Below are 27,730 nucleotides of genomic sequence, written 5' to 3' on the forward strand. Positions count from 1 at the left end.
ATTTTTTTTCGATTTAGAGAGATTTCTATTTAGAGAGCTAAAATAATGAAATTCAAAAATTGTACAGAAAAATTTTATAATTTAATAAAAATTTACGTTAATCTATAGTAATGTACTTCAGTACTAAATTACGTTAGAAAAGACAAAATGTGTATAGTATTATGTAAAAATAGAAAATGAAATAAAATACAATACCTTTAATTATTTCTTGAAAAAAAAAAGACTGTAATTTTTTTTAAAGTTTTCTTATGGCAGATTTGAAAATCAAGGGTATTTTCAATCTTCACTAATGCACTAAATACACCATCTTCTACTTCGTTTGAACTTTAAAAGGTTATTTATTGCTGATTTCGCGTCTTTTACTGTAATTGTATTCTACTTGTTCCGTTTCGTCTTCATCAAAATCCTTACCGATGGTTGAATGCGACACAGACGCGATGATATCATCATCGGTTGTAGTGGCACTAACTGCAATATCATCATAAAAATGTGCAAACATCATTTCGTCCACATATATTTTCTTTGTAAAGGCTAGCTGGAGAAATGTAGAAATCTTCACGGCATAAGATAATTATCCGTATAAGGGGAAAAATTATTTGCCAATACTGACAACGCTAATAATTTTATCAAAACAATTTCTACTCAGTCAGAAAATCTGCGGCCAGACAGAACAAATAAATAACTCACATGAGAAAATATTAAATTTTAGAATGCTGCCATCGTAAAGACTAGCATCAGTGGAAGAAGCTTCTACACCTTTAAAATTTTAACAACGGCTTTAAAATTAGTACAAACCGATCTTTTAAATTAGTAAATTATTAATTAGACAAGAAACGATGTTTGTTTCCTTGACTTAACGGTATTACGAAAATGGTGTGTGATCGCGCTGCTACGGACCGTTTTACTCCTTCCCAAATCAGCTGATTTGGAAGTCGAGAGTTCCAGCGTTCAAGTCCTAGTAAAGCCAGTTATTTTTACACGGATTTGAATACTAGATCGTGGATACCGGTGTTCTTTGGTGGTTGGGTTTCAATTAACCATACATCTCAGGAACGGTCGAACTGAGAATGTACAAGACTACACTTCGTTTACACCTCATACACATCATCCTCATTCATCCTCTGAACGGTAGTTACCGGAGGCTAAACAGGAAAAAAGAAAGGATCGTGTTACTCAGTTAAGACAAAAGAAGGTGACAGACTTTTTCGTTAAAAAATCAAACTAAGTTAGTGTGAGTCGATGCTGTTTATGTGAATGATTAGTGAATATTTTTGTTATTATGATAAATACAGTAAAATAAAGTAATAAATAATATTGTAATAATCATTTTTAATTCGTGGCTTATTTTGTTATCACTTAATTATTTATATGGTTTGTTACCCGAATTCAAGAACAAGATCTCTGTTAACCGCGGATTCCGTTATCCAAGCCGGCAACACCCCCTCCCTTCAATTACCTCGGTTAAGGCCCTACTGTATATATATATATATATATATATATATATATATATATATATATATATATATATTGTTTATTCAGTTATAGCTAAATACAAACATTACTTTGAAATTAAAATTAAAATTTAACTTACTTTAAAGATTAAAATAATTTTTTTTAGTTTTTGTTATTGAAAAAAAATATATTTTTCCTCGTCACTTTAAGGGCAATTAAAATTTAAATACTGTTGGTCCCTATAATATAATATATCTCGGACCCAAAACAAGAAATAATTTGTTTCATTACTATCATAAAAATTATACTTTATTCTTCAATATTTCTAAACAATTCTTTTTTTTAATTTATTTATTTCTTCTTCAGTATCGCTTTATAAAAAAACATTTTCACTAAATTGTTCCCACAGATTAATGGAACTCTTAAAATAAAAAAAAGAATTTATTTGAAATTTGTATGCTTAAATCTTACTTTGATAATTGTTATAACTAAAAAAAACTCGTTGGTTTGGGAGCTCCAACATTTTAAAAAGTTCGGAAAATTCGTTTCTTACTTCTATTTAAACGTTTATTATAAAAATTCTTTACTTTTATTGTTATTGTGTACTTTTATATAAATTAAATTTCCACTTCCCAACAATTTAAAAAGTTTAAATCCTAGCACTTTCGGAGCTGTTAATTCATCTTCAGGGATGTTAATTTAAATTCAAATCAATAATCGTTTTTAAAATTAAACTTTTATGTTCATAATATTCGGTCGTCAAGAATAAAATTAATTCGTACGTCAATAAGACAGTAACGTCATCTTTGCAAGATGTTTGCAACTATTATCTAAATAGTATACTATTTAGATATTTATAAAATATATTTAAATATTTTATAAAATGTTGTGTACTTGATCGACCTAGCCGGGAAAGTCATGCAATAATTATCTTTTTTAATTATAGTTTTATTTTTTAAAGCGTACTCGGTTGTATCGCTATAAGATTAAATACGTTTAGTCTATCTAGTAGATCATTATGTCCATTGAGTAACTCTACTGATGAAGCAATCGTATATTTAGCTTTGTTAAAAAAAATGAATACTTGGAAATTTATGTCAGATGTTATTTGAAATCAAATCGTTAAAAACTATTTTAAATAATTTAAAAATTGTTTCCAGATTTCGTCATATCGATTAACAAAGGTAATAAAATATATTATTTATTAGACATTATCTTAAAAAAAAAATGTTAAAAAAAAATATTTTAAAATAAATTTAAAGATCGTTTGTTAAGAACGGTTGTTATTCAGGGGTTTCCCATAATTTTTTTTTACATCAATTTCCTGCTCCTTTTTAAAGTAATAAATATGTAGTTTTATTACATATAGGAAAACATATATCCTTTTAAAAGAAAAATAAATGGTCTATTGTAAAAATAAAACAACTTTTAAAAATTGAAAGTAGATAAAAAATGAAAAAAAAATTGGTATAGACATGAGAAACTTTTTATTTTATTGAAGATTGTTAAAATGAATATATTAAGAAAAATTTCTGATTTCTGTGGTAGCGTCATGACTTTTCGTCTGAGGGTCCCGGGTTCGATTCCCATTCCGGTATGACATTTTCATACAATACAAATTTCTATTTTCATATTACCCAGGTTGAAACTTTTCTTTGCAAAATTCTGTAATGGATTAATTCATCCTCCAAAAGTTATCAAGATTCTCCAGAAGAGCAATTGATTTTCGAGTCAGATACGCATTCGAAATGAACTGTCTGAGTTTTCCATTCCGACGGGAGTTAACCACAAAAAAAGTTGCCTCCCCATTCCTTTTTCACATCGTAGTTGAGTCCGTAATGCGACGAGTTCAGGGCAAAAGAGGAATTCAGTTCGGATAGTTTAGCTTGATATTTGCAGATGACGTGGCGATGAAAGCGATGCTGAGGCCACTGATATTCTCTATGATATCTTCCGCATTACCCAGTCTTATGACTTGAAAATAAATGCGGATAAGACACATACTAACAACAGACGGCTCACGCGCCATCGTCTAACTGGATGGTATGCAAATTGAAAAAGTGCAAGAATTCACATATTTGGGCTCACTGGTTCAGGAGAAGAAAGTAGCAACTACGGCGGAAATCCACAGTCGAATTGGTAAAGTAACCGCATAAATTGCTTCCCTGAAGTGGTGCTTGTGGAAACAAAGCAACATCTGAAGACCAAATTTTGTCTTTTCCGAACCCTGATCCTACCAATTTTATTGTATGGAGCAGAAACTGGACACTACTGAAGAAAGACCTAGGTAAACTTGAAGTGTTCCAAATGCGATGCCTAGTAAGACCGTAGTCCCGGCGGGGGATCTCTTTGAGGTTCCTCGTTAGAGGCGAGGCGTTAAGACCAGAGTCCCGGTGAGAGGAACCTTTTGGGATCCCCTCATTCGAGGCATGGAAAGCGAGGAAGACCGAGTACCGGCTGCCTGGGCGGGGCCTTACTCTTCCGAGGTAGTTTGAGACGATGGCACCCCTTGGAGCTGAGCTTATGCTTGGTCGCGAATCTGGCTTCAAGGGGCGGGGAAATCGACGGAGAAAAAAATATGCGATGCCTACGCCAGATCATCAGAGTCTCACTTCACGATCGCATCCGAAATGAGGATATCAGTCATCGCTGCAAACAACAGCTAACAATCCAGGAACAGATTCAAAATGAAGACTGTGATGGATTGGCTTGTTTACAGAATGAATGGAAAATGACTACCATACAAACTCTTCAGGCATGAACGGCCCATCCATTGGAGAGTCCAACGAACAGGTCCAAAGGAAACGTGGATCAAGCAGATCGATGATGATATAAAAAACCACAGGCTAAAATTTAATGAGGCAAGGACAACGGCTATGGATCGCCATGCACGAAGGGTCTTGTTAATGAAATCAGACAATCATTGGCACTCACAGCAGTGTACAGGCTTAGGAATCGATTCAACCCAGACGACAGTTAGGAATCAAAAAGCTGAAGAAGTCATCAGTTAAAAAAAAAAAAAAAAATTGAGAAAAATCTAATAATATGGTAGCATAAAAATTTGTAGACTTAGAAATTAAAACAGGGATCGGTGATAATTATGCTGTAGCTATTCACAAAAAAAAATTATTTGAACCAATTTTACAAAAATAAAATTTTTGAAAGTTAGGTATAGACCTAACTTTCAGGTAAGAATCTGTTCTATAGTTCAGACAAAGAATCTATTTTTTCAGAAAACGTTAAGATATTATTACATCCAAAGGTATAATTTTTAGGATCTTAACGACACACAAGTGAATATTTTATTGAATTTATTCTAATGTATTAGAGTCAATCAAGTAAAACGGAAGTTCCGTAATGTGTAACTGTCTAGAAAGCTTAACAGCAGCATTCCTTATCAGACTTTAAGCATATCTAAAAGTTTCAGTGTCTTTTTGTCTATGCATAGAGTTTGTGTTATGTATAAAATTGTCACAAAATCAAATATAGAATTGTGCGAAATTGCCATAAAATCCATTTGCGTTTAAAATCTCCCATGTCTTAATTCATATTAAGAAAATAAATAAATTTATTTATTAATGCTTTAAGTACTAAACGTACTTACAAATACAAACAGCAGTAACATTAAATTAGAAATTATGTAGTTAACAATAAACAAAATATAAAGTTACTGAAATATTAATAAAAATGACTAAATTATACTTATTCAAGTTATTTATCTATTATTTGATTATGTATCACAGCAGTCTTTTTGTGATGCATATAAACCATTTAAGGTACAAGTATAAGACTCTTATAATTGATCTCTCTGACAGTATTAATGCTCATTATACGGCGAATTCCTGTGGTTTTTGGAATGTATTTTACTATTTTGGTTGAAAATTACTTACATTTCAGCGAGCTTGGAATCCTGATATGCAATACTCAACGAAAAAGATAAAGTGAAACCGGTTTATTCGTTACTCTTTTTTTAATAATGAAAGGGTGGGGTGTTTATTATTCTTGGGGATGACTAAGATTTTGGGAGTGAATTTTTGTTGTTGTTTGAGATCGCTTATAATCATTACAGGCATGACAGTTAAACTATAGCGTATTTCATGTCGACCTACATGAAACATTCTTTAAAAATATGTACTGACACGATTTCATAATTTGTATTCCATCTATTTCATTCAGCCTACTCGTAAAAGTATCATCTGTTATAAAATATAGGTTAATACGATATTAAAATCTTTATTGCAATAAATGTGAGTTATTTATTATGCATTTATAAAATTTACATAATTATACAATAAAATTTGAAAAGAACTTGTAATAATAATCCATTATATATTTGATGCAAGATAGATGCATTTTAAAAATTAATAATGATTTTTAACACTTTTTTTAAGAAATCGTGATTTTTTAAATATCAAACAGTGGCCGACTATTGAACTTAACAATTATTATACATCGTGGGAAAAACAACCAATTATGGAGTACATACCAGTCGAGTAGAGGTAGCTGTAGTTTAAATCATGCAAACACACAGACATAAATATATATATATATACTAGCCAGCCCGTCTAGTCAGAACCTAAACCCTCAGGGCCCAGGTCGGCTCAGGAGAAACCCGGAGCCAACTCTGGGGCTCCTCGGGACCTACCCTGGAGCCAAAGTACCCGCTTCGCTCGCCATTCCCGTCTACCCTGAGGGTTCGCTCCTGAACCCTGTACTGTTTGATATCCTCATATCTGCGAGAATAGTAATGATAAATAATAATTAAAGAATTCAGGTTTTATAGAAACTTGAAAAACAAACTAAATTACAAAAGACAGAATAGTTGCCATAGCTAACTATTAGCTATGGCAACTAAAGTAAACACATCTTTAACGACGAAAAATTCATAACTTATTTCTTTGCCTTGGAGGCACAAATATAATCTATACTCTTTATTTCCTTTATGAATTAATATATTTAATTTACAATATCACCCGCCTTGGGGTTGAAGAAATAATTAATATTTTTAATATTTTAACCTTTAAGGGAGCTAGGGCCTCGGACTGTGGCTTAAAACCTTCCATGGTATAAAAAAAATGTATCTTGAAAATTTGAAAGCAATCTATCGGTTGGTTCTTGAGATTTTACAATATGAAATATATCTAAAAACCTTCTCAGTTAAAGAAACATGGGTAAAAATTTGGTTACGATGGATGAAGTATCTTTTTGTTTATACCGAACAAATAAAAGTCCTCTTCATCTTTATATAATAGTATATGTATATATATATCTGCTATGTCAATGAGAATAACATATAAAATTCTAATAAATTTTTTAAAAGTAGCTGGATTGGTAAAATAATATACGACTGAAACCCAATTTATTGATCCCATTTCCGAATTAATTTTATGTTCTATTTTTTCATATTACCATTCACAATCTAATATCATCTAAATAAAAGCAAAGAGTTAAGGAATAATTAAAAAATAAATAAATAAACATAAAAATAAAATACCTGAAAATATTTTACTGAAAAAGTTCATTAAAGTTTTTTATGGTTTTTAAAATCTTTAGTGTTTTTTATTATGATATTTGTTTTTAGTAAGAATATTCTGAAAGCTTCCAGATATCCCATACAACTTTCTGGATTCGGGGACCGTATACAGCCGCGTCCCTTGTTCGTGATGTATAAGATATGTAGTCTTTTACAGACTCAGGCTGTCTGTACATGAAACGTGTGGTTAATAGAAACCCAACCACCAAAAAACACCACGATATAATATTCAATTTTGAATAAAGGTAGTCTTTACCAGGATTCGAACCTGAGATCTCTAGAGTTCGAAATCAACTGTTTTATGATGACGAGTTTTACCACTAGATAAACCCAGCTATATATATATATATATATATATATATATATATATATATATGTGTGTGTGTGTGTGTGTGTGTGTGTGTGTGTGTGTGTGTGTGTGTGTGTGTGTGTGTGTGTGTGTGTGTGTGTGTGTGTGTGTGTGTGTTTGTGTTATTTATTATATATATATATATATAACAATGCAAATCAAATGAAGTAAGAGTGAAACCAGTAAAAGTTTATATTTCTCTGATAGTAATGATGTTTTATTATACAATAAATCCTTGAGATGAATGAATTAAATGTGTCCTTGTAATGCTGAATATCACTAGAAATTTTAATGGAATTGGCATGAACAACCGTTTCTTATAACATTTAACTAATTTAAAAGTTATTTTTTAACTGTAGAAAGAAAAATAGATTTAAAAAAAGTTATTTAAACATTAAAAGTAAGGGAAAATTATTTATTAATTCGATTTGAATGTATCTTAAATTCGTACTGTTACGGATATGCACGGATTTTAATGATTTTTTTTATAAATTTCCTCTAGTAGTCTGTTTTTACAGACGTGAATTAACTGAAACAAAAAATTACACGATTTACAGAGATATCAAGAAATTATTTTTTATTATTTGTCATAGCCATTGTTTATCGTACTGGATTATTGTAGACTAATTATTAGCGGCTGATATTTAAAATATTTTCATGGAAAAATTGAAGAAAACTAATGAAAAATTTACGTTAACGTGCTTTTAATTTAAAAATAGATTTAAAAAACTCTTTTCACGTACTGATCCCCGTATATTAAAGGTCCTTATTTCATTCTCAATCACTTTTAATTCATATTTCAAATATCTCAGAGATCGGATCAGTTGGAATTCCTTAGATAAAAAAGCGTTAACAGTTAGAACTAATAAAATGGAACTAGCTTTCCAGCTAACGAAAAACACATATAACAATGTCTTTATCATGGAACTAAAAATTTCATCATTATAAAATTTTGATAAAGCCGGAAGCACTCTATGACTCCATGAAACCACTCACTCTGTGAAACCCTACGACTCTACAACAAAGGTCTACTAGAAAATCTAGAAAAAAAACAAAAATGTTAGGTTCTAAATTCAAAATAATAGGGTAAAATTAATTCCAAATAACAAACTTTATACTAAAATTGAAAACTATCAGACACGATAAGGAAAAAGGATTTTACTGCAATTTATTTAAAATGAATAACAGCAGACTGACGAAACAAATTTTTGGTTTCTTCCAAAGTAATAAAACTAAAGGCAAATGACTCACACGGTTCAAGAAGAACTTTCTTTTTCCTGTTTAGACTCCGGTAATTACCTACCTTTCACATAATATTTTAGTGGATGAATGAGGTTGATATGTATGAGTCTTTTACAGTCTCAGTTCGACCATTCCTGAGATGTGTGGTCAATTGAAACCCAACCACCAAAGAACACCGGTATCCACGATCTAGTATTCAAATCCGTGTAAAAATAACTGACTTTTACTAGGACTTGAACGCTGGAAGTCTCGACTTCCAAATCAGCTGATTTGGGTAGACGCGTTCACGACTAGACCAACCCGGTGGGTTAGTCCAACAAGACCTTTTTCTTTTTCCTTTTTAGCCTCCGGTAACTACCGTTTAGATAATTCTTCAGAGGATGAATGAGGATGATATGTATGAGTGTAATGAAGTGTAGTCTTGTACAGTCTCAGTTCGACCATTCCTGAGATGTGTGGTCAATTGAAACCCAACCACCAAAGAACACCGGTATTCACGATCTAGTATTCAAATCCGTGTAAAAATAACTGGCTTTACTAGGACTTGAACGCTGTAACTCTCGACTTCCAAATCAGCTGATTTGGGAAGACGCGTTAACCACTAGACCAACCCGGTGGGTTAGTCCAACAAGACCTAAAAGGATAACTGAAGACATTTTAAGAGAAAGAGGACTTTTTAAGACAATATTAAAAGATGAAAATAAAAGGTTCTAAGAAGCTCCAAAAAGCAAGAAAAACAGAGCTGAACTTTCTGAAGAACGAAGGAAAGATATATCAGAAAGAATGAAGAGGTACTGGGCAGATAGAAAAAAAAAAGAAACAAAGGCAAATAAATAAATGATTTAACGTATTCCAAGGTGAACTATTCGGAAAAAAAATTAAAATAAGTAGATTAAAACAATAAAAGACACTTATTAGAAGTAATATATATTTGTATAAATACATAGATCAGATTAAGGGAAAATAAGTTGTAGTTTATTTTTTAATTTTGCGCCGATTTCATAATTTTAAAAACGTTGATTTTTAAAAAACAAATAGAATGTATAATTATTACAATGTAGTATAGTTCTGTGGTAACATTTCAGCCTTTCATCCGAGAAGTTTGTATTCGAATCCAGGTCAAGAATTGTAGTTTTCATATGCTACACATTTTTCTCACATCCTATTCTGATATAATCCCACGGCCGAGCTTTGAATTTATGTAATTAACAATCTAATTAAAATAGCTGTAGAAAAATAGTAAAAAATAAGTTAAATTCTGAATTTAAAATACAATATATTTTTTTTTTTTTAGGTTATGAAAGTGGAAGAATAAACAGCTATCATTATTTATTAGCTCGGTGTAAATTGGTAGCGTTTGAAAATATCCCATGTTTGATCGGGATTCGAACCCGGGATCTCAGCACAAAATGCTGAGACGCTACCTACTCGGCTATGGACGTTGGCAACACATTTTTAATTTTTCTGCTATTAGAATAAAATTAAACAATATATTAAAAAAATTAATAACCATTTTATAATGTAGTAAAACAGAATATTGTAAATAAGAATAATTATATAAAACTTGAGGGCAATTATTGAATTCTTAAAAATTTTGGAAGCCTTTTTTTTTAAGTTTGCGTCTAAAAATGGTAACTAAAAGTAGGCCATCACAACTGTTAATATATAATTACTATTTGAATATATGCACATATTTTGCTTAATATCTTTAGAAAGGTTAAATGTACAATTATAAAACTTGATGTATTTACGGCTCATTAGTCTATTAAAGCTTCAAGAAGAATCGAACAAAGTATATAATTTTTCTATTTTATTCATATCTACCATCTCAACTTAGGTTCATCGGGAACTTTTAAAGATTATCATCCGTAATAGCCCGTCCAAAAATTTCGTAAGGTTAAAATGATACCTTTTCCCACGTGAAATTTTATAAAAGCTCAGTTCACAGTTCTTATGCAATATTTAATTAAATAATATTTTTAATTTTCAGCAGTTTATTTTTTTAATACAATATATGTATCATTTATATTTTATTTTTGAACTAGCTATAAACTCGGCGTTGCTCGGAGTCAAAATTTCTTCAAAGACATCCATTTTTTTTAACAAAAATTGTCACAACTTACCAAATCGAATATAAATCTCCTTTACATTTCTTATTGTTTATTTTGAACTTTCAAATCTAGCCTGTTTACAGTTTTTTACTCTAGTCAAAACATTTTAGAAATTTCTGCAAATTTTCAAAATGTAATAGTGTTTCAAAAATATTCTAAAATATTCCACGATGCTACAGAATTTTAAATCTTTGTATTTTAAAATTCTTACTTCCTCAACCCTCCCGTAAAATTTACAGTAGCTATGTCTAACAGCCACAGTATTTTTTCTCGGTTAGTAAGTAATACTTGTCTCAAGTTTGGTTGAAATCGGTCCAGTGGTTTAGGAGAAGATGCGGAACAAACATACATATTTATCTATATATACATACTCACATAACCACAAGCATACATAAATTAATAAAAATAAATAATAAAGATATAAAAAAATGATATTACTGACAAATATTGCTTTTTAATCTGGGATAATTGAGGAACGTGCGGGTGATAATCATGTATATATATATATATATATATTTTTTTTTTTTTAATATTTTTTTAAATATATTTAAAGATATATATTATACATGATTCTATAGCCTATAACACTTCCGGTAACCTAACGATTCCAATTCGTGGTCGTATATCTAAATCGGTTCAGCCGTTGAGCTACTATTGTGGAACATAAATGCATACATATATACATACATACACTCTAAATACATAACACTTCTTTTTGGGCAGTTATGTAAATAAAAGAAAGGGATTATTAGTTAATATTTAGCAATATAATTGTGGCGCAAAGCGGACCAACGGTGGTGTGCCAGGCAGCTGCATCCGGCTCCCTCCACGACTCTCCCGCTAGAAGAAGTCCGTTGTCAATTATATTACAACATATTTTATTTAGTTTCTAAGCGTAGATTATTTTTATTTATATTTTATATTTGCATTTTTATTTACTTTTTATTATTTATTAATTTTATTAATAAAATAAAGGGATTATTAGTTAAAATTTAGCAGTAAAAAAAGATGCTCACATGATCGAACATGATTTTTTTTTTTTTTTTTTTTTATTAAATGTTTATAAACAATAAGTAAGAAGAAGCAACACCGACAAATAAGCTGCCCTTCAAAAAAATCATAAGATTTTTTTCTTAAATGTTTATAAACAACAAAAATAACAACAGTAATAATAATTATAAAATAAATTAATAAATTTTATTACTGTAATTCATTCATTCAATATCGTAGCAGATCTTAAAACACAACTATTTTCGATTCAAATAAATCGATACTGAAAATATTATCGATTTTCCATTTATAATCGTATATATGACTTATTTTTGGCCTTGTTTCAATTAAACATTAATGTATACGTATTTATATACAGCCTATGACACTCCCTGTAATGTAAGGATTCCAACGCGGGATCATTCATCTAAATCGGTTCAGCCGTTGAACTGCTACGATGGAACAAACGTATATACATCCTAAAAATATTACACTCGTTTTTTTAGCAATGGTGTAAAAACATACATAAATACGTTAAATCTATAAAAGTTTTTTTGTGAATTAATTTGTACGCCTAATTCTACAATAAATAACACAGAGAAAAGATTGCTTTTTATTAATGTTTCTCTGCTTAATAAAATTGGGAAAATGAAAGGTAGATATATTGAAAGAAATTTATTTGGAGAGTTTTTTGTATTATTTAAGTTTAAATATTCAAAATATAATGGGAAATATTTACATATATAATTTTTATAACAAAAACACACTCAGGTTTTTTGTTCATTCTTTATATAAAAGTTTAAACATACCAAATTTTCTTTTTTCAACTTATTACCCTGCTAAATATTAAATAATTTATCCAATCATTTTATATGTATATATATAAATAAAATCAAAGGAAACAATTTTTTTAATAAAATTAATCGACTATTTTGAGGTCAGAGTTATAATTTGCTTATTTTTTAAATTTATTTTACCATTAGAAATTTGTGATAAAATATATTACAAGTATTTTTTTTAAATTTTATTTCTATTCCCGTTTATGTTTTTATGATGAACTAAAATTCTTTTAAGCCTTTTTTGCTCATATAATTAATGAAAACCCATAGGGTAAAATTTTTTTTAAACCTTGTCTACCACCAAAATCAAAAGAAAATTACTCCAGCAAATTAAACTTAAGACAGGGTGGCCTATTTTGGATTCATGAATAGCTTCTTGAAGAAATTTATTGAAAAATTTAATTAAGAGTGACTTTTTTAAGACTATTTAGTAATAAATACATTTTTTAAAGAACATATTTCTACTCAAAGTTAAAATTTCATCTTTTTCCTTCTAATTAAAAAAAAAAATAATCTAAGATATTTTAAAGTAGAATTATATGTACGCCTGTACATGTGTAAAAAGTGATAACCAGAGAAAGCAAACCTTTTTCTTGCTTCTTGGAAGGGAATTATTAAAAAAAAGCAAACAAAATATTTCATGACTTTCTCGGCTATTAATAACAAAAATTAAAAGCGTTAAAACCAAAAAAACAAAAAAAAAAATCTGATGTGGACATCACATGACATGACTTCCATATTCGCCTATTAAATTACATAAATACTTTTTTTTAAAGGAGAAGTACATACAATCTTATTTCATTGATATTTTTTCTTTTTTTTGTTATTATTGAATTATTATTTATTGTAAAAATCTTTTTTACAATCAGAGTGTAATAATTATTAATAAATCAATATATTTCAATTAAAAAAAAGTTAAAAAAAAAGAGATGAAGTCGAATTCGAACCTAGTGACTTCCCCTTGGAAGATCGAAATATTTCATTAATTAAAATTTTATTTGACTGTAACTCTGGAACCAATGAAAGTAAGTACAAATTATGTTACATCGTTGAAAAGTTCTCAATGAGGGCTTATTGCTGCAGTTAAGAAAAAGTCCAAAATCCAATTTTTTTTTGGATTCTGGGCTTTTTTGGATACTTTTTTTTGGTCCAGTCGATTACAATCAAAAGGAGAGGCGCACAACAAAACTCTTTTTTCGTATTTTAGTCTTTATGAGGGAGATTTAGATTTAGAGAAAACTTTATTTAAGCAAATTTGTTACAACAGTCCTAAATCCAAAATTTCAATATCCTACGGCTAATCGTTTTTGAGTTATACGAGATACGTACAGACGTCACGCCGAAACTAGTCAAAATGGATTCAACGATGGTGAAAATTTCCGTAGAAATCTGTAAACCGAAATTTTTTACGATCACAATACTTCCTTTACTTCGCACAAGGAACTAAAAGCAAAGAAAAAACCTTCTGTTTAGTCTCCGGAACCACCGTAAGATGATATGTATGAATATAAATGAAGTCTTGTACAGTCTGAGGTCGACCATTCCTGAGATGTATGGTTAATTGAAAACCAACCACCAGAGAAAAGAGACAATCTCGATCTAGTATTCAAATCCGTATAAAAAAATTTGCCTTTACTAGGATTTGAGCCTTAGAACTCTCGATTTCGAAACATCGCAAATAAGTTGAATTTGCGATGAAGAATAAAGTTAAGAAAATATCTTCTAAATGTATATATATTAAAATTAACAAATTTGCTTAAATAAAGTTTTCTCTAAATCTAAATCTCCCTCATAAAGACTAAAATACGAAAGAAAAATTTTTCGAAAAACTTTTCTATATTTTAGATCCGGGGTCTACATACCCACCGGGTTGGTCTATTGATGCTCGTCATTGCAAATCGGCTGATTTGCAATAATCAAGAGTTCTAAGGTTTAAATCCTAGTAAAGGCAGCTACTTTTATACATATTTGAATACTATATCGTGGATACTGCTGTTCTTTGGTAGTTGGATTTCAATTAACTATACTTCTCAGAAAGGGATCGGTCTGTTACTATACAAGAATACACTTTATTTAAATTCATAGATATCATCCACTGAAGTTAATACCTCACGGTAGTTTCGGAGGCTAAACAGAAAAAAAGAGGTCCGGGGTCCATTACTTTAAAAAAATTGTAGATATTTTTGATAGTTCTCTGTGTATGGAGTTTCAGAACTTTTTAAAAAAATATTTAAACGGAAGGGAGACAAGAGGAAAATAACAAAACCATATATTTCTTTTTTTTTATGAAGTGGGGATTCATTTTTTGGAAAAAAATTTGGATAATTTATATTTGCCTTATAGTTAACGAATTCATTTTAATAATTTTTTTTCTAAAATTCCTCTGATAAATATCAAAATTGGTTTTTTCATGATTTGCCCCACCCCTTTAACGAATTTTGAAAAATAAAAATTAATATGATCATTGCCCAATATATTTGAGTCAAATTTAAAGAAATCGGTTTTTTCAATTCTGAGGTATTTTATTAAAACAGTGTTAAATACGAACGCATACATATCTTTTTTTTGCTGTAGATGAACTAATTGGATTATAAAACGTAAAGATTTGCAAAAAAATTGATAACCAATTTTTAACATGATCACTACGCATTCCCCTTTAATATAATTATTATTCTAGTTATATTCGCTGAGAAAATAAATTTTCTTGTTAATAAATCATCCTTATTTTTATCGATTTGCCATTGAGATTATTAAATAAATAGGAAAGATTATTTTAAGAAGAAAAAAATTTCCAGTTTCAATAATAACTTAAGCAGCTTTATTTTGACGTCAATTATTTTTCTATTTGATTTTAAACTGTAAAAATAGATTCTTAAATAGACTTTAAACCTTTTTAAACAGATTACGTTAAATTTAAAGTATTTAAAATGTTAAAAAATCTCTATTTTTGGGCACCTAATTGAAAAATTATAAAAAATTATTTTTTTACCCATTTTGGTCAGGGACAACGTGTCAACCGGATTATAACTTTCTAAGAAATCTAGAAAGGATTCTTCTTTGTTTTTTCTTTTTTTGAAGAGTTAAAGGACAAAGGAACGAACAATTATAAATCAGTATAATATAATAATATTAATTGTCAGATGTTATAATGTAAGCAGTAATATTATAAATCTTTATGCATTTTTCATTCTGTACAGATGTTTTAAGTATATACCAGGTAACCTATAACAGTTGAGTTCAGTTATTTATCCCTAATACAACGATAATGTTGCAGGTTTTCCCCCACCCACAAACAATAGATTACATATACACTTGTAACATCTATTGATGCATCTTTCTTCCCCCGGCCGTCTTCATATATATATATAAACTTTCACCTTCTTTGGACGCCGGTTAATCTCCAACGTCTTTTCTATTGTAGACGTTATATATTTACATTGATGTATGTAAATAAATGAATTTATACAACTTTTTTAATAAAGTGTGTGTTAAGTTGTGCGTTTAAAGATTATCTATCTTCTTTCGGGCGCTGTATAATTCGTATAAATATTTATTTTAAATTAATAAATATATATTTATTAGAATACATACAAGAACAGGAGTTTAAAACGCAAATTATTCAGGTTAGTTTATTTATTTTTTTTTTTTGGGGATATATACTACTTTAGAACAGTTTTAGTAAAAATTAATTTAAAAAAAAAAAAAAGTGTTTCGCGGCTTCTGATCTGCATCATCAGGTTAAAAAATATTAAAAACTCAAAGAAATATTAAAATTAACTAACAAATTTTTAAATAGAAAATTTATAATAATTAATCTTGCCTAATTTTAGGTTGATCATTACTAATTAATATCTGATAATGAAAGGAAATTATTAATATAGACATTAAGAATTATATCGTTAATCAGATTTAAATTAAAGTATTATTAGAAAACTATTAATTATTATTCAGATAATATGTTAAACTATAGGATTTAAATAAAATTTTCCATATTTTACAAAATTAGTATTATAATCCGACCGTATTCTGAAATACGTAAATTTGTTTTAAAATTTTCTTTTCCCCCTGTTCGAATTTTTTATGGACCACGTTAAAATAATTTCAATTTCTTTTTTTTTGGTTTTGATGTTTTTCAATCAAAAAAATTTTCGGTTTAACTATTTCTGTATTTTGATCTTAATAAATTTTTATTAATATTTTTACACCTTGAGCCAAATATTTTTCATTTATTTTGTTAACAATTTTTCCCCCATTTTTTCTTTATTTACTTGTCATTACTCTCTTTAATGAATATAAGCTTTCATATTTTATTGTTTTTATGCCTACATTTCGCGTTAAGGATATCGATTTCTTATTGTTCATACTTATTATCAGTTGACCTGCTAATTCGATTTTCTGTTTTTAATATTTTTTCTAGGTATTTAAATTTTAAACTGCTATGATTTATCATATCTTCTTATTACTAAATTTCTGTTTTCTATTTATATTTCGTTTTTTTTAATTTTAATACTTTTTTTTTTTGCTTGATGAATAAATTCAGCATAGAAGTTTTCAAGCTTGGAAATAAAGAAATGGAATTTAATAGAGTATGAAAAATACCATGATTGAGCGGGATTCGAACCCGGTACCTCCGAATTAAAGGCAAAGACTGTACCACTCCGCCACGGAGATTAGCAAAGTTTTATTTTCATTTATTTAAAATTTTTATTTATAAACTGATTTATACTGTTTTTTTAAATGTGATAATTTTGCAGGTAAAGAGATTTTTTTAAATATATTTTAGTAGTCTTCAGTTTTATAACTAGTTTATTTTTAAATACTATGCGAAGTCACACTGTTTTAGGCTCTTATGTGTTAATTATATTATTGTTTATTTTTAATATTATTATGAAGCATACTTACAAATAATCCGCAGCGATATATCGGTTTTTTGTTAATTGAAAAATTTTTTTGAACTGGCCATTTTTCGTCCGCGTGAACAACTTTATTTCTTTGCGGCTTTTATCTTCTGTGATCCTTCAATTATCATTTTTGTAATCTTTCTTTGTGATCTTCAGTGATACTCTTGTTATTTCTTCTACCGTCTTGAACCACTTTAAATCTTTTAAATTCATCTACATTTTTCTTGAAAATTTCCTTACCTAAATTTTTTTTCTTATTCCGATTTCTTGGAAATTCTTTCCTATGTCTAGAAGCCAATTTTTTTTATTTTTGAGGATATTAAAGAAGTTGAAAATATTTCTCCATTCATTCATAAATGATCGTAAAATATTATTTTCCATTTTTTTGTTTTTCTTAAAACATTTTTATTATTTTTACACTTCTGACCTAATATTTTTTATTGGAATTTTTTTCCTTTTTCAAAATATTCCTTGATTAATGTTAAGTTTCTGTCGTGTAAAGACTTTCAAGTTTTATAACCGAGTTGAAGTTTTTTTTAATTTTAACAATTAAAAATAAATATTACGTTATCATTTCAGTTTTATATTTGATTCCTAGTAAAATAAAAATAAAAAAATAAAATAAAAAAAAACAATTTTGTAAGAATTCTGAAAATACTGGTTTCTGGTAAATTCTGAAAAAGATATGTATTATCTATATAGTTAATTAAGTAAAACAAATTGAATATTTTTTTATTAATATTGCCGAACTCTGCAATTCACGTAGATATCCCGGTCAGACATAGCGTCTTTTCATACGCTACTAATTTCCACCGGTCTAATGACCTAACTGCAGTGCCCGCTCTTTCATAACAAGGAAAACAAATTAACCATGTAATCTATTAATAGGATATTTTAAAATATATTCTAATTTCCATATCATATAACGAATTTTAATTAGACTTAAGAAAAATATTGTTAATTGGAAAATTAAATAATATATATATACACTTATAAGTAAAGTATGGCGATCAATAAAAAAAATCGCCTACTGGGTTTTTGACGAGTCCATTACAATAAAAAAACAAACATTTTTCTGGATGGATGTAAATAAGTCACTCTATTTTTTGCTAAATATCTTCAGATTGTTTAAATAATACTTTTAATTAAAATAGCTATAAGGAAAAATCTTAAAATCATTCATGTTACCAGTTTTTAAAATACAGCTTCAGTCTTTCAGTACCGGGAAAGTAAAAGTATAGATTTTTATTTTCTGCTACATTTTTAGCTTGACTTTATTATTTTTATCGTCATTTTTCATTAAAAAATATTATTTGAATAATAAACAAAAATAAGTAGACAAATCTTAAAAATTCAACATATTTAAGTTGTCGTATAAATCTGATATACTTAGAAATTTTATAAATTTATTATATATATATATTTTTTGTTTTTTACTTAATGATATATCGTTACATAAGCATGAAATTTGTACATAGGATATGGAAATCGAAATTTTTAGCGTATGAAAAATGCATGTCTGACCGGGATTCGAACCCGGGCCTTTCGGATTCTACGCCGAGACGCTACCACTCCGCCACGGAGATCGGCGGAGTAATAATAATTTAATCGTACCTATTTTTTGGGTGTTGTTATTTATACGATCACCAAATTTAGCTCGCACATTTTTCGACCGACCAAATTCATTTCACTTTTAATTATGATTATGTTTAATACCATTGTAAATAGATTCTATCTTTTACATTTTTTAAAATTTTTAATGGTGACAGAAGTGCAAGGGGTATGACTTATTTTATTGTATTACTTTTTGATTACCATAATAAATTTATAATTTATACCTAAACTGATTTTTTTTTTTTAACAAAAATTTTAATTTAACAAATTAAAATTTTTGTTAAATTTCTATTAATTTCATGTTTTTAAATAAATTTTTGTACATTTAAAAAATATATGTCACATATTTTTATGACGTATCAGCGTCAATATATGAAAAATTTAAATCATGTAACAAATAAAACCCAGTTTTTTCTTGTTGAATTAATTCACCATAGAAGCTTATACACGGGAATATAGGAATGAAAATTTTTAGCGTCTGAAAAATGTCATGCCTGACCGGAATTCAAAAAATATTTTCAAATATACTCTGTCTGTAGATCTTTATGTATTAAATTTTATTAACATTACATAGCAGTTTATTTAAATAAACTTGAATTTAAATAAAGGCGTCTCGGCCTTTTAATCAGGCGACCCTCGGTTAAAAGATCGAGATGCTACTACTCCCCCACGGAGATCGAACATTTTTTAAATTTTATATATATGTATATATTTTTAAATTATTTATTAGTAAAAACTTGTATTAATTTTTTTTTAACCACTAGTTAAATAGAAGAGGTGTTTTTCGTATCTAAATTTTGTCTCTCACTCTCTCTCTCTCTCACTCCCCCTCCCCTCAGTCTTAGTCATTTAACCCCTTTATTTATTTATTTACGTACATTAATATATATCTAAAATTAATGTTTCGTGCATAAATTGTCTACAATATATTTTATTTATATTTTATTCTTTTACATTTCATAAAAGACTGAAGCAAAATATTTTACCTCGATTTATGATGATTTTTTTTTTTGTACGGGATTATGCATTGAGAATAAAATCTGTTTTAATGAAAATTATGCCATGAATTTAATTTAACCAGACTTGGCAGAGATTTAAATCTTAGAGCTACTTGTCGGCAGTCTTTGTTTGAAATATTAATCACCGTCCCGTCATGATAAAAAATAATTTTTATCATTTACTTGCGCGGGATGTATTTACAAAAATTAAAATTAAAAATTAGGAAAAAATAGTAATAATATACTCTCCCTTTCGTATAAAACTGTTTTTTTCTTCTCTTATTTTTTCGTTGTTTTCGAATAGTTTATTACGTTTTTTTACCTCAGAAAATGTAATTATATAATAATATTTTTATTATTAATGTAGATGATTCGTGTATAATGAGAAATGAATCTCAAATATAGGCCTAATTTAAAAAAAAAGTTTCATACGAAATAAATAATAATATATTGTGAAATATATACTATGTTAATTAAAAGTTCCAAGAAGCGCCAAAACGTAAGAACAACAGAGCTGAAGATTTTGAAGAACGAATGAAAGAGATATCAGAAAGAATGAAGAGGAATTGTGCAGATAGAAGAACAGAAAAAACCCCAAATAATTAAATATCGTGTTCCAAGATGAATTATTCAGAAAAAAATTATACATATATATGTATAATATTTTATTTATAAAAAGGTTACTTATTAAAGGAATAAAATTATTATTTAAAATTACTTCAATTACGGTTGTTATTGGCGAGAATGGATTTTGGTAGCGTATGAAATAATGCTAAACCTGATTGAGATTTGAACACAGAACTTCCCGGATGAAAGAAAAAGAGAGATGTTACCATTTTACGACGGAGATCAAAGTAATTACGACCTCTATAATGCCATTTTATTAATAATTTTATAATAATAAAATTACTTATTTTAATTTTTTCTTTTTACTTTTAAAAATAGTGAATTTTCTATCTGTTATATTTGGAATTATCTCGTACTCAGACATTTATAATTTCACTAACTTCATTGCAATTTATATAGTTATAAAATTTTCTCAGTCAAATCACAAGGATACTTAATATAATTACAAAAAAAAAAGAAAGAAGTTTAACAGTGATTCACACAGTGTGTAACAAACTTTCAGAACATGTTCTACTGTTGAAAATAACGAAAAAGTTCATATATAAAATATGTTGGAAAATTCTTCTTTATCGAATGTCGGCTGGTGCTCTGATTTCTGCGCCTTTTGCAAATGTAAGCCAAAATTTAATGCTTGGGACTCAAATTAAAAGGTAAATTTAGTGATTTTTTTTTTTTATATAAAATCAGACATGAAAAATTAAAAATATATATATTTAGTAGTTTTTGAGAAATTTTGGATAAAAAAAAAGATAGGATCAAAAAAACACATTATTTTACGTTTGGCGTAAAATAACTCCCTTAAATGGATAAGAAACACGTAAAGGTTACTAAAATAACTTACAGAAAATTAGGTTTTGAGTAAAATGATTGAATGAAGTCCACAGAAACTAAATTACAAACGTACGAATTTTTAAATATTTTAAAAACAAAATTTACCAAAATGTGATAGATTTTAAATAGGTATTAACGAAAAATAATTTCAACATTAAAAAAAAAAGAATTATAAATTAATAATAATTATGTTTACAATAAAAAAAGAAACAAAATAAAATTTAACTTTACCAAAAATAAGAAGTTTCCTTGTTTATTTATTATTAAAAAAACAATTCTATATTTTTATCTTCTTAAAAGCACGTAGATCTTTCCTTTTCAAAAGTTTTGGACATTTCCGGTGACCAGTCATGTATGTAAATTAGGAATTTAAAAAAAATATAATCCTATTAGAATTTAAACCCTAATTGTAGGATGGCTGAAACTATATAGGGAGGTGATTGTACATCATGTCGTTTATTTATTTATAAATTAATAGTACTGAACAAATGATACGTATTACGTGAGTCAAAATTTTGCGCTATGTCGGTATATTCAATATAGAGGTCACATTACCTAATTCTCATTATAAGTTGTTCCTACGAAGTTTCATTTATACACTTCTAGAAAGCAATTTACAATTTATTATATCTAAGCTTTTAAGAGTGTACTGCTAATTACTTTGTGAATTTTTTTTGTAATTAATTTTATATTTTTTCTTTATTTTTTTTATACTGTTTTCTAGATTATACATTCTTTTTTGTAATTATTATTATTTTTTTTTTTTTTATAAAAATTGGTAAAAATCTTCATTGCTGTAGATCTTTCAACACCTAAATAAATATAAATTATAAATTAATATAAATAATATTAAAATATAAAAATAATAAATAAATAAAATCAAATTTGAATTTTATAAGATTGTAAAACGATGAGAGAATTTTTTCAAAAGTATTTTTATTCATGAGAAATTAATTAAAAATAATAAATAAAGTTGTAGAAGGATACGGGGATCGTAAATTAATAAATATAATTTAAAATTTCAACACGCAACAATTTTATTATAAGTTTTTACACAAATGCAAAGTATGTACACACATTCGCACTTATGTACGTACGTACACCGTGTATCCCACTAAGCGTATACGCTTCTGATTTGGTATCACTCGCCCATTCACCCACCGATTCTTATAAAACTTTACAGATCTTTTATCGAAGGTTCTGAAAATGTTCTGCGAAAATTTCAACCTTCTAGGATTTATAAAAACAAAATGGCGGCTTTAAAATAAATACATCGATTTCAGATAAACCACTTTTTTTATTCATTAAAAATATCTAATAAAAATGATTAGAAACAGGTGATATAATTAGAACTAGAATAATTAAAAACAGTTAAATGACTAATTATTAACTTCTTTTATTCAGTTTGAACAGCTGTTTAACATCTGTTTTTAATCGTTTTAACCAGCTATTTTGTAATGAATAAATAATTTGGTTTATCTGAAATTGGTTTTTTTATTTTAAAGCCGCATTCTGTTTCGATAAATCCTGAAAATTTGAAATTTTCAGAACCTTCTTTAAAAAGTGTGTTAAGTTTCAATTGAATCGATGGGAGAATGGGCGAGTGATACTAAATCAGAAGCGTATACATCTTCGTGGAACACTATATAAGTATAAATATACAGGTTGTCCCATATAAAACGCAACCCAACCTTATACTGGTAGGTATTGAAATAATAAAAAGGCATGTGTAAATGTAAATATAATTTTTATTATTACCATCCATTACCTTACATTTAGAGTAAATGTTGGAAATGGCCGCCATCTTCTTGAATACAAGCTTCAATTCTTTTTACAGCGTTTCTCGCAACTTTTTTCAAAGTTTGTGGTCGGTTATTTAATACAGCTTGTTCAATATTGACTTTCAATCGTTCAAGTGTTCCTGATTTGTTGCTGTAGGCTTTTTCTTTGAGGTAACCCCGTAGAAAAAAATCCGCCGCAGTCAAATCTGGAGATCTTGGTGGCCACAAGCCTCGACCAATAACACGATTACCAAAGAATTCCTCGACGAAATCAGAAGTTGAACCTGCGTAGTGCGATGTCGCACCGTCAGGTTGTAGCCAGCAGTGTCTGTCTTCGTCTTCCAAGAGTGCGATGAACCGAAATAAAATATCCTGATATCGTTCTGCATTAATGGTGTACTCGAAAAAAATAGGACCGATTATTTTCTTCCGCGATATCGCGCACCACGCGCCCGACTTCTACGGGTGTAATTGTTATTCGTGATAAACGTGGGGATTTTCAGCGCTCCAAATTCTACTGTTTTGGCTGTTTACGTAGCCGTCCAAATAAAATCGTGCTTCATCTGTGAAAAATAACGAATGCATAACATTAATTCCCTCGCGCAGAAATCGATGGAACCGTTGACAATATTGTAGTCGTTTTTCTTTGTCGGGCTGAAGAAGTCGATGAACCGTTTGAATGCGATATGGTCGTAATTGTAATCGTTTGGTTGCCCGATGAACGGTTGATTTAGACAAATTAATTTCAGCAGACAAACGTCTGATCGATTTATTTGGCGAGGCGAGTAATCGGTCTTTGATTTCAATGACTGTATCTGTATTTAATACTGACGCAGATCTTTGTGTTCCTTGTTATTAACAGAACCAATCTCTAAATCTTGCAGCTAACCTTAATACTGATGTTTTGTTAGGAGCTGGTTTATCCGGGTACTTATGGCGAAACAAATCTTGCACTGCAACCACTGATTTCGTACTGAAGTACGACTCAACAATGAAAACACGTTCATCTAGCGAAAACACCATCTTGTCTCTAGCGATACACTGAACGTTATGATTGCATTGTTGTTCCTATCGGTAGTGTTCTACTGCGTCGCCGCGATGTTCAGATGTTGGACGAGTCCATTTCAGTAACGAGTAGGGGAGTAGCTTGACTTTTGAAATTTCATGGATGAGTGATTGATGGATTGCGTTTTATATGGGACACTCTGTATATATATATATATATATATATATATATATATATATATATATATATATACATATGTCTTTGTTATAAATTTGATTTTTATCAAATCTTTAATAAATATTTAGAGATTAATTTCTGTTTCAACTATTAGAGAATCCCATCTCATTTGTTTAGTTAACCTAAAAATAATTTTGTATAATTCAGTTTTTTTGCATCATTTTTGTTTGAGATTCCGTGTTTGGTTACCAAAAGGAAGAATGTTAAACCAACGCATTCCAGCTCTTATTATACCACAAAAAATAAAATAAGTTTAACAATAAAATAAACATATAATATAAAAGATCCAATAAAATACCTTAGAAATAAAGCGACCCGTGAAAGAATTACGGAAATGGAAAAAGAGTACGAAATAACTACAGAGATGTACAAAAAGAAATAACTTTCCCAAAACATTAAAAATAAGATATTATAACACAGTAATTAAATCTGAAAATCGTCACATATCGGAATATTCAAATTTAAACAGTAAAAAAAAAAAAAAAATAAATAAATAAAGTAGAAAGAAATATTTTAAGGAAAATTCTGAGATCCATAAACAAATTACAAAAATAAATAAAAAAAATGAAATACTTCCGAAATATATTTTAGAAAAAAAAATTGAATGAATATTTTAGTTATTTTTTAACATTGAACAAAAGTATATATTGACAAAAAAATATTTGAATTCCTTAAAAACAAAAAAACAAAAAAATTAATTTATTCTCATAAGTCAGAAAGGACGAGAGAGAAAGAAACATTTCTGAAGATTAAATCCAGTATAAGGAAATTTTTAGAAAAAAGTACAAAAATTGGAAGGTTTCCATATTAAATTCAAAAAATCGGATGTGGACACCACATGACTTCCTTGTACGAATATTAAATTACATATACACATTTTTGTAAAATGAAAAGTGCATAAAATTTTATTTAATTAGTAACTTCTGATTTTTTTATTTTTATTGAACAATATCGTAATTTTTTTACAATCGGAGGGATTAATAATTAAAAAAAAACGTCCAATATTCAAATGTTTTTGGATACTTTTGGTTCAGTCGATTGCAATCAAAAGGGGAGGTGCACAACAAGATGTTACAACAGTCCAAAATCCAAAATTTCAACATCATACAGCCAATCGTTTTTTTTAGTTATGCAAGATACATACATACGTACGTACAGAGGTTACGCCGAAACTAGTCAAAATGGATTCAGAGATGGTCAAAATGGATATTTACGTTGAAATCTGAAAACCAAATTTTTTTGCGATTACAATACTTCCTTATTATAAGGAAGTAAAAACTACGAATTAAGTCCAAGAAATGGTAAAAAAGAAATAGCATAATGAAATGACAAAGGGAAAAAAGAACATAATATAATAAGGGGAAAATTAGACATTTGTATTTGAAAGAGGTCAAACTGATGACTAAAATACGTAATCAGATTTAGAAGATCTGGAAAATGATTTCCGGTAAAGCCCATCAAGGCTAGGAAAGGAGGGATTGATGTGGCGACCGTCACAAGGCGGGTGCCTTCCTTTACTGGGTCAGGATGTTCAAATGCAATACTACCCCACCGGGCTAGTGGTAAATTCCTCTCATCGCAACTACTTGTTTAACAGCTGATTTTTCGAAGTTGAAGGTTCTGGGGATCAAATCCTAGTAAGATTTTGTTACTTTTATACGGATCTAAATACTGGACCGTGGATACCGATGTAGTTTGGTGGTTGGGGTTCAATTAACCACATATCTCAGCGCCTGAGTCTGTAAAAACTTCACCTCATTTACAAGTTATATATATTATCCTCATCACATTGGACCGTGGAGGGGAGAGTTGCTTATTGGTTTACTAGTTAAACAGATTGCAATGTACACAATAGGAATAAAACAAAAAAAAGTAGTTGCCCGAATCAGGTGTCAGTGTTGCTAACTATTAAAAAAAAAAAATGAAATAAAATTAATTTTTAATTAACTTTAAAGGTATCTATTAAATTGTTTATTTATTCTTCATATTATTTAAAATTTAATTTTGATTATTTATTTTTCTAAAATATTTAATTCTTTTGTTTTGTAATATTACAAATTTTGTTTCGTTTAAAAAATAATAAGTTAAAATTTGACACGTTTTGATATGTTTTGTTTTTAATAAACTTCAAAATCTTTATGTTTGTATTTAGTTTCTATGGACTATATTCGTACCATTTTATTCAGAATAAAATTCTCTATAAGGTTTTTTTAAAGACTTTTACCACTTTAACAAAGTTATTTTAGCCAAACATAAAATAGTATGTTTTTCAACCATAAGTTTTATCTTTTATCCAAAATTTCTCGAAAACTTTTCTCATGGATCATTCTACATAAATTGACATATATTAAGTACTCAATATAAACACCGATTAAAATTTAAATAGATAAAGTCATTTGAGATATTTCTGAAATGCTTTATGCTTTACTTTCTTCTTTTTTATAATTTTCTCGGCAAGATTTTTTCGCGATAAAATAATATGAAAAACATAAATTGATCAGAGAACAAAATTTATCAGAGAACAAAAAATTGTATTAATTATTTTATGAAGAGTAAAAGAATAATGATAGACTAGAGCATAATGAAGTTACAAAATTAGTTAGAACACTCTTTATCAAGGTTAGCTAGTAGATACATTGACTCTTATTGTCAGTATACAATACCACGGCTACTTAAATATATTATTACACCTATAAAAAAAGGTAAAGCAATTATTATACCTCAATAGATTATTTTTTATGAATTCGTTATCTTCTATCATTCTTTCGTTATTATTAAAACGTTTTTTAATGTTCACATATACCGGTAAAAAATCTATTATTTCGAAAGAAGTTAATTGGCTAATGATAGAATTTAAAAAAATAAGGACGAAACACAAAAGCATGCGTATTATATATATATATATATATATATATATATATGCGTTAAGTCTGTCTGTCTGTTTCTTTGCAACAGCATCACGCAAGAAACAAGCAACCGATTGCTTTCAAATTTTCAGGATACATTCGGATTATCCCAGGGTATGTTTTAAGCTATAGATCGTGGCCCTACCTCCATTGTAACTGAAACTGTGAATTAAAGATATTTATTAATGAAATAAAAATGAATCCTTTTACTTCATTGTATTTCTGTCACCATGGTAACAGAAATATAATCAAAGTGACTAATTCTTTATTCTTTAAAGAATACATTTGTAAAATATTTTTAATGATCTTACAA

The 27,730-nt window shown here is 28.4% G+C and overlaps 1 protein-coding gene across 2 annotated transcripts in view; it reads left to right on the forward strand.

Annotated features, from left to right (window-relative positions):
• LOC142332003 (uncharacterized) overlaps nucleotides 1–27,730 on the forward strand; it is a 369,173-nt gene that overhangs the window by 109,876 nt on the left and 231,567 nt on the right. The window contains exon 1 of one of the 2 annotated variants that reach the window (XM_075378059.1): nucleotides 15,921–16,139. The exons of the other annotated variant lie outside the window; for it this stretch is intronic. The gene's annotated coding sequence lies outside the window, so the exon portion shown is untranslated. Of the gene's footprint in view, nucleotides 1–15,920; nucleotides 16,140–27,730 lie in introns of those variants that run through there. 2 annotated transcript variants of the gene reach the window in all.

Source organism: Lycorma delicatula, chromosome 11 (genome assembly GCF_047948215.1).
Source record: "Lycorma delicatula isolate Av1 chromosome 11, ASM4794821v1, whole genome shotgun sequence".
In the NCBI taxonomy this organism is placed as follows: Eukaryota; Metazoa; Arthropoda; class Insecta; order Hemiptera; family Fulgoridae; genus Lycorma; species Lycorma delicatula.